We start from the raw sequence: 9,759 nt of genomic DNA, 5'->3' as shown, positions 1-9,759 counted from the left end.
AAAAAAAAAAAAAAAAAAGTTGTTTTTGTGATTCTTGCTTTGATTTTACTTTTGTTTTTATTTGTTTGCTTTTGTTTCTTGAGGCAGGTGCTCTCTATGTCATTCAGGCTGGGCTTGAACTCATGCAGCCCAGGATGTCCTAGACCTCACAGCAATCCTCCTGCCTTATCCTCCTGAGTGCTGGGTGCAATTCTAGTTTCTTTGAATTTCCATATAAATTTCAGATTCACTTTGTGAAGGTTTAGAAAGATGCTCTCTTTAGATTTTTATTGGTATTATATTGAATTTATAGATTAATTAAGGTAAAATTAATGTCTGAACAATACTATGTATTCTGTGATATATCTATTTATTTAGGTTGTCATTAATTTCTCTCTGAATACTCTATAGTTTTTAAAGGTGAATTCTTATTAAATTTATCCGAAGTATATTGTATTATTTAATAGCACAGAAAATATTTTCATTTTAATTTCCAATTTTTTCTGTTACTATCTAAAAATGCAATTGATCTTTTTATATTTATCTTATATCCTGCAGATGTGCTCCAAACAGTTAGTAGTTCTTATACTATCTTTGCTAATTCTTTCAGATTTGTGGCAAAGACCTCATACAATTAGAAAACAAAGCTGTTATACTTGCTTCACAGCTTATCTCTTCAGTTGCCTTGGTGCGCATCATTCAGGGCTGCATACAGGATTAAGCATGAGTGCGGAAAGATGATGTCCATGTCTGATGGAAAAGAATTTAGGCTTTCATCATGATATTGGCCATAGGTTATAGACACTTCCTTTCAGGTGGAAACAGTGACTTTCCAAACCCAGTTTTCTAAAGGCTTTCGCTATGAATTACATTGAATCCTTCAAATCATTTTCTGTGGATTTTCCTTGTCTACCTTGGTACAGTGGGATGTGATGACTGGGTTTTGAAAGTTAAATCAACCACATATTTTTCTATTTGGTTACGAAGTTCTATTTTGATATAATTTTAAATTACATTCTTGCTAATTTTTCTAAAGAGATTTGCATCTACATTCATTAGGGTTACCTATTATTGTTACTGCAATGTCTTATTTTAGTATCAGGATAACCCTGGATTGAAAGAATGAAACTGGATTTATTCCTCATCTATTTTTGTACAGAAGTTGTATGTAATTCATATTATTCATCGCTAAGTGTTTGATAGAATTTACTACCAAAACCATCCTGGTATACAGTTTTTGTGTTGGCAAATATTTAATGAAAATTAAATTTATTTTGTCATATAATTTATTTATTTGTTTCTTCATCAGTAAGGTTTTGATAGTTTTTATCATAGAATTTTTCCCTTTAATCTGTTTCCTAACTTACTGAAATCAAGATTTTTGCCACTTTTTCTCAATATCCTTTCTGAAAATGTAAAATATAAGGTGATATCACACTTCTCAGTCAGTATATTAATGATGGTTGTTTTTCTTCCTGTTTCTCTGCTACGTCTGGTAAGGAAGTTATTGATTTTTAAATATCTTTCCAAATGGCTGATTTTGGTTTCCTTGATTTTTTTCTATTGATGTTTTATATTCTATGTCACTGATAACTGTTAAAATACTTATTATTTCTTCATGTGTTTAGTTTTAATTTCATTTGCTATTTTGCTTACAATTTCTTAAGGAGTATTTGAGGTCATAGACTCGAGAATGAAGAGAATTTACTTCTTTTCTAGTACACACTTGTAGTACTTTAAATTCCCCTCTAAATTCTGTTTTATTGGCATCTGCAAACTTTGGCATTGTACTTTCATTTTCACACAGATTGAGATATTTTGTACCCTTTCAATTTGTGGAATTTTTAAGGGGGTTTTTAGTTTTAAAATATTTACATTTAGAGATATTTGACATTATTGTTTTCTGGTTTAATTTCACTGAGACTATAAAACATATCTGATCTGAATTATTTTAAAATTTAAAGACCATTTTATGACACATACATGGTCTACATTAGCAAATACTTCATTTGTACTTGTTAAGAACATGTATCTTGTGTTTGTTACACAGATGTGTATAAATTGGTCCAAATTGGTTAAGAATATTATATAATCTTATATTTTTCACTCATTTTTGCTCATTTGTTCAGTCAACTAATGAAAAGTATTAAAATATTCACATACCACTGAGACTGCATCTATTTGCAATTTTGTTGGATTTTGCTCTATATATTTAAGAATCAAGAATTGTTTTGTAAACTTTAGGACTAATATATCACTTAGTGTACTGATCCCTTTACTCTAAAGAAAAGAAATTCTTTCTCCATGATAATGCACATTGTTTTCAAAAATACTTTGATGTTAACTACAGCTACTAAAGGTTCCTTCAATTAGTGTCAGTACATTTTTTACCATCTATGCTTTTAATCTATTTATATTTTCCTATTGAGAGTGTATCTGACAGACAGCATGTAATTAAGTCTTGCTGGGTTTTTTCAGCATGATATTCTCTACCTTCTAATTGGCATACTACACTATTCACATTTTGTGATAGTATCAACATGATTAGATTTATAACTAGTTTAAAGTAACCTTCATAATACCTAATGGGAGCATTCAATCTCACCATTTGTAAGCAAGAGGCCTATCCTGTATGTCTCAGTTACTTTTCTCTCATTGCTGAGACAAATACCCAACACCCCAAAGGAAGGAAGGATGTAGGGATGCATTGGTCTCACTGTGATCGGTTCTAACCAGGGGAGAAATAGAGGCAGGAATGACAAAGATAGACAAGAAGACAAAAGCTGGGCTAGGCGTTTGAGGGTCTGCCTGATGGGCAAGACTAACACACTCCACAACAAAACTTATGTTTATTTATACTTTTGCAGTTTGTAACATATGACACCAGATTGCCTATTGACTAATAGCTGACCTTAACCAAACAGGATGTTTATCTCAGGAGTGAGGTAGCTTGTTTGCTTCAGGCACTGGGCCCCAGTACCACCTACACACATTTGATCAATTTCTTAGCTCCCCCCGGCTCCCAACAGAAAGAAAGTTTTATTTGGTTCACAGTTACTGGAGGTTTCAGTCCATACGAAGCTGGCTCTAAGGCAGAGTGGAACATGGAAGAGGACAGCAGTTCATGGCAGCTGAATACATCAAACAGCAAGAGCAAAATGGCAGGAGCAGTGGCAGCAAAGGCAACAGGGAGCAAGTCACTCTCCCTTATGTTGCATTCAGGCTGTCATCCCCAGTTTGGGTGGAGCACTTATACCCATAATCCCAGCAGCACTTATAAAAATAATCTGAGAAGCACTCACACCCATAATCCTAGCACTGGATCATGAATTAATCACAAAGTCTACCAGTTCACCCCATGACTACATGAGGCTTCAGGGGGACAACTAGACAGACCATAACACTGCACTATATAGAGATGTTAGGGTAGTAGAGATTTATGTTAACGATTTCTCGTCCAAAGCATCTACAGCAGTAATCCCAACCTTCAAAGTACTTGAAGTACACAGGAGTTTCAGAATAACTCTGTAGAATATGAATGAAAATGCTCAATATCAAGCAATGCTTTGGTAAGGTATCAGACATTAATTATCATCTATCCTTTAATGTTATTCTATTCTGAAAATAAAATAAATGTCATCTATGGAGTACATTGTGAAATACAGGATTTGTCCTTCATTTTAAATTATCCCATAATATTCTGGCAGCTTGAATCTGGTTCCCTTTATTTTGATCAGATTTTCCTATATTTGAGCATGCACATGGCAAATGTATGCATGTCATAGGAAAATAAAGTAGAACTAGGGAGATTCTCACCCACAAATAAGTAAAACTGTAAGATATGAATCAGTAGACACAAAGTTGAAATAGTCTTAAAATGGTGTTTTTTTTTCAGAAAGCAACATGTAAAAAACATTTTTGAAAAGATCTAAAAATAGGTCAGAGTGCACATTATTATGAATGGGAGGAAGCGCTCAATGCTCAGGAGGTGCCAGGAAAGGTTCTTAGTCTGTTTTCAGCTAATACAACAAAATACTACAGACTCAGTAATTTACAAAGAACAGAGATTTCTTTCTTAGACTTCTTGAGGCTGTGAAATCAGACTTGAAAGGGATGAAACTTACCAGGACCTTCTTTCTATAGCAGACGCGAGAAGGCACCATGTGCAAAAACAGTTGGAGAGCAGGAGGCCGCTTGCAGCATAGAGCTCATTTGTACCTGGATTTAACCAATCTGTGTGTGGAGGGAGTGTCGTGACCTACACACTTCCAATTAGGCTGCACTTCCCAAAACTATTTTCACTGAGGATAAAGCATCCAGCACATGAACTTTAGTAGATATATTCAAGCTATTACAAGGTCTTTGATCAGAAGAAAAAAAAATAAAAATACAGAATTTTCCCTAGCAGACTGAGAAAACCACTTAAGATAGTTATGAGATGTTCAATATATCTTATATCTGCACATATCTAAATGAGGATTGAAAACAATAAAGATTCCAGACAAAGCATTAAAGCATTCTTAAATTTTATGATGTCATGTAACAGGAAAGAGTGATTACTTTGTCCCAGCGAATTGATTCTGTATAAACAAAGATTGTGTAAATCCACCATTGTGTTAACCCTGAATATGTATAAGTATATACATCCTATGACTTGAGAAAAGCAATAATGGCAATACAGAGTAATTATACAGAATGTCCTTCCAGAAGAAATGATAATTGGTGTAAGGAGACATGGTGGGTAGGGTAGGGGACATCCAACCTATTTTTCCAACAAAAAGTTCTCTGTGAACCACCATGGTAACAGTGATAGAACGAAACACTCTGAAGCAATAGCATGCAAAAAAATACATTCATGTAAAAAAGGAAGACTACATCATCCTTTATTACTAAATATATAAGACACAGAGAACGGCATAGGAAATTAACTTCTGTTAACAAACAAAACCTCGCTGAGAAGTTGTGGGAGGTCACCAGATAAAGGCAGATAAAGCAGAAGCAGGTGAAAACATGCATAAAGCTATTAGGATGTAATTCCTGCCCTCTATTTCTTACAGCCACAGGTCACTTAGGATTTTCATTGTTTTTAAGATATGTCCTCACCCATTGCATCCTGTTGGTTCTCAGGGGTGATAAACCATTGTCACTACATTCTACCAAATTTACCAGACATGGAAGCACCTGCGAAGGTTAGGAGAATGCTCTTCAGGGACTCCGGAGTCGTTGTGATGTGCTTCCAATCACTGCAGGGACCAGCAGGATCTGCTCAAAACAATCATCCGCTCACACTACTGGTGTCTGCTCTACGACTCTCACAATCATATACTCAAACCTGCCGCATTCCCAGCCAGTCTACGTAGACTGATGGTGTGACTCGCACTTCTTTCATTTTACAGATGCTGCTCTTTTCCTAGGAAGCCTTGTCCCTTTTCCTCAACCGCTCAGCTTACTACTGTGCAACTCACAGATTGGGTCCCTCCGAAGATGCTGTCCTTCGCCAACTCCCACTGAGAAATTCTCCTGCGTCGCGTGGGCCGTTGCGATTCCCTTGCTCAGACACCTACATAGCAACTGGATGTTTTTATAGCAAGTATTTCTTTTTCAAAGTGACTCTTATTTAATATATTTATATTTATTATGTGCTTACATCTTTCCATAAATATATTGAGGTTGCCTATAATAAAAGCTACTGAAATCAAAAGGTTATGAAAAAATAGAAAAGTAGAACCAAGGAAAAAAGAAAGACTATAGAAATGTCAAATATAAAAAGTAACAAAGTTGCCCTGCTGAGTCTTCAAGTACTTCTTTGAGCTTCCGATAATCTTCTTACCATAAAGGCAGAAAATATTGTTTTCCTTGTTTATTCATGGGAAGCAAAATTATTGCTAGCAGGGAATTCTAAAATGTATAGACTCTCTCTCTGTAGAAGACTCTAATCCATATAAAAGACAATGTTCCTGACTTGGTGGACAAACGCAGCTCAAATGAATTGCAAATAATTGTTTCTTATCTCATAATATTAAATTGTAACGTGGTGTTTGTAACTCTGAAATAGTCTGAATCAAGGCAAGTCAGGCAAGTCATTCTCTGCTAATTAAGTTTGCTACAAGGATAGAAATCCTCTATGGCCTATCTTTAAAAGTAAGTTTTTCTAAGTACTTCTTTTCAGGTGACTTCTTAGGAATAGAACCCAGATCCCACTAGACTAGCATTGTCAACATGGTGGGGTTATATCCTTAAAATTGAAAAGGAAAAACTGGAAAAAAATCTAAAGCAAATATTTAAATTCATTTTCTATAAGAAGTATCTGAGAACTGAGCTTACTATCATGTACCCTAAGTCCCCAAGCAGGGATTTCCAGGAATAGGGCAGAGTGAGAGTCCCTCCCAGGCAAGGGGTCCAGACACTGGAATACAGCAGTGTGAGGAAAAGGAGTGAAGTAGTTCCCCAGGACCCTGGGAGGAGCTGAAGAGAAAATTCAAGCCCATGGGAAGAGCAAAGAGGGATTTTGGTAAAGAAGGAGGTGGAAAGCCCCATTTTCTCCCTGAACCTGGACTCACTTGGTAGGAGGAAGACTTTGAACCTTCAGGTGCGTGGTGACTACTGTTGATGTTAGAGACCTCCACAGAGAAGAGCACCAGCGGAACAGAGAGGCGGATACAGCAGACTGAAGGGGCTGATGAGCTATTCAGGTTCAGATATCCCCATGAGGGAGACTGGCTGGTAGCCACCTTGGAGAGGGGCTCACTGAGCTGAGAGAACAGAGCAGCTGCGGGCTAGTCCCATCTAGCAGCTCTAGGTGTCAGGGTGGCGCTGCCAAGCTCAAGCCATCAGGGAGCCAAGTTCAAGCCTGCAGAGTGTTACAGGCCGAGCAGACCGGGTTCCAGCACCACAGTGAGAAAGCAGCTTGAGCTTCAGTAGAGCTGGAAGTGCAGGCTTGCGAGGACTATCCACTATGTTGTGATAAAGCCACAGCTGGCTTGCCAGGATTGGTAAACTTGAATCTAGACTCTGTCCACCTACAGTGTCTACCAATGACAGCAGGGACATGCCTTGAAGTGGATTTTTTTCCTTATTTTCTTTTCATTCTTTCTTTTCTTTTCTTATTTTTATCAGAGTGTGCACATGGTTTATAGTTTTTTGTTGTTGTTCTGTTCTGTTGTGTTCTGTTCTAGATTTTATTTCTTCTTTCTCTTTCCCTCCTGTCTTCTTCACCAGTTTTCCTAAACGTTGTGTAATCTTTCTTTGTCCTCCAGACTTGCTTCTAACATCTTCCTCCTCTTTTAGTTAACTACTTTTCCACTTAACCCCTTTTAAATTTTCTCTCTTGAGGGTAAAATTGCCATGCTTTGAGGGCTTACTGTATACAAAATGCTGATTCGTTTTAGATTTTGTTATAAAACCACAAATCAAGTTCATATGGTTGAAGTTGGCAAAGTAATTGTTACCATAGTTCATCACCTTCTAGGCTGTGTTTGATGCTATTTCACTACTGATTATACAATTTTACCATAGTACTTGAGCAAGGTAGTAATTATTCTAAATGTTGTTCTTCCTGGTGTCCCAAGACTGACACTGACTAAGGGCCATGAACAGTAACGTAGGCAGGTACCAAAGAATCAGGGGCTGTGCCAGGCAGGCAGCAACATCTCATCCCCAATACACTGAAGAGGCAGAATCTTTCAACAGACTCAAACTCCAGAAGTCAGCAACACCTGGAAGATATCTCTGAGAAGTAGTCGTTTCCTACACTTGACCTTAGTCAAAAGGCCAAAAAGCAATTGAGAAGTAATCATTTCATAAGGGTTCTAAATAATAACAATAAATCTACACTCACAAGCAGTTTACAAGTATCAGTGCAAGAGTTAAACTAAACAAGAAAGAAAAAGAGAGAGAAGACATTGAAACGAGATGCAACCCCAGACTTCTAGATCATCACCAAGAGCAACCCCAGGGGGCAATGAGGATGCACAAAATGAAAACCGCCCTCCTAGAGTCTCTGAAGTGGGAACAGCAGAAGTAACAAAGCAGATGAACAAGGCTGTAGAGAAAAATCAAATCAGAAATAATATCTCAGGTAACTGGAGAAATGATCGCCATAATGATAAACATGCTCTGCTTAGGGATTCCAGAGCAGATACAGACAAAGTTACAGATTAAGAAAATGATGGAAACTATGAACGTCCACACAGGAACAAAATGAAATCCATGAAGCAGATTTAAGTAGATATCCAGGAGATAAAAATTCCATTGAAAGTATATGCATTCAAGATCAGAGCAGAAATGAATGCAAAGGACACTGAGAAAACAGTACTGACATTTAATAAATTAAAGAGATGGTTATTTGAAAGAACAAATAAAATTGATAAAAGCCTAGCCAACCTTATAAAAAAAGAAAAGAAAAAAACTCAAATTCATGCCGTAAGGAATGAAAAGGACAAAATCACTTCAAATCCTATAGAAATTTAGAAGATCATCAATATCTACTTTAAAAATCTTTAGACTTACAGGATGAAAAACACAGAAGAAATGGACAACTTCCTACATGCATATAAATTATCAAAGTTGAATGAAGAAGATAAAAATTCGGAATAACCCAGTATCAGTCAATGAAAATGAAAATGTAATCAAACACCTACCACAAAGAAAGACCCAGGTGCAGATGGATTTACAGCTGAATTCTACAAGCAATTTAGAGAAGAGTTAATGCTCATTCTTCTCAAATTCTTGAATTGAAGTGGAAGCAATTATCTCTAACTCATTCCTGGAGGCAAGTATTACCCTGATACCAAAACCGGAGAAAGACGCAATCAATAAAGAGAACTACAGGCCAATCTCCCTAATGAGCATACATGCAAAAATGCTCTATAAAACACTAGCAAATAGACCACAGAATTCAAGATCATACACCATGACCCAGGGGCAGTCATCCCAGGAAAGCAGTGATGTTTCAATATGTCCAAATCAAAAACAGTACACTATATCAACCAAAGACCAAAATAACATGATCATCAATAGATGGAGGAAAAGCTTTTGACAAAGTCCCCCAAACATTTGATGAAAATCCCACAGGAAGTCTTAAGAGATAGTCTTGACCTCGATCTGATAAAATCCACATATGACAAAGGAACAGCCAACATCATAGTAAATGGACAAAAGCTAAAAGCTTTCACTTTAAAAACAGGAACAAGACAAGAATGTGCTCTGTCCCCACTCCTATTCAATATAGTTCTAGAAACATTAGCCAGAGCAATTAGAATAGAGAGAAATGAAAAGAATAAGGATTGCAAAGGAAGGAGTAAAATTATCATTATTCCCAGAAGACATGATATTCTACATAGGAAACCCTCAAAATTCCACCAAAACACTTGTAGATTTAATAACCAAATTCAGTAGTGTAGCTGGAGACAACTTCAGTGCTCAAAAATCAATGACATTTCTGTACATGCACAATAAACATACCAAAAGAGAAATTAGGAAAACCATGCTTTTCACAATAACATCTAAAGGATAATATATTTAGGAATCAATCTAACAAAAGAAGTAAAAGACCTATACAGTCAAATTTACAGTACTCTGAAAACAGAGACCAAAGGGGATTTCAGAAAACAGATATTCCTTGCTTGTAGATAGGGAGAATCAATATTGTGTAAATGGCCTACTCCCAAACTTATTATACAGATTCAATGAAAAACCAATTAAAATGCCATTAGTATACCTCATAGATTTAGAGAAAACATTCCTAAAATATATCTGGAGTCAGATGAGATGTAGAACAGC

The sequence above is a fragment of the Octodon degus genome, unplaced genomic scaffold (assembly GCF_000260255.1).
Source record: "Octodon degus isolate 3935 unplaced genomic scaffold, OctDeg1.0 scaffold00057, whole genome shotgun sequence".
Classification (NCBI taxonomy): domain Eukaryota; kingdom Metazoa; phylum Chordata; class Mammalia; order Rodentia; family Octodontidae; genus Octodon; species Octodon degus.
Note: the sequence above shows the minus strand (reverse complement) of the source record.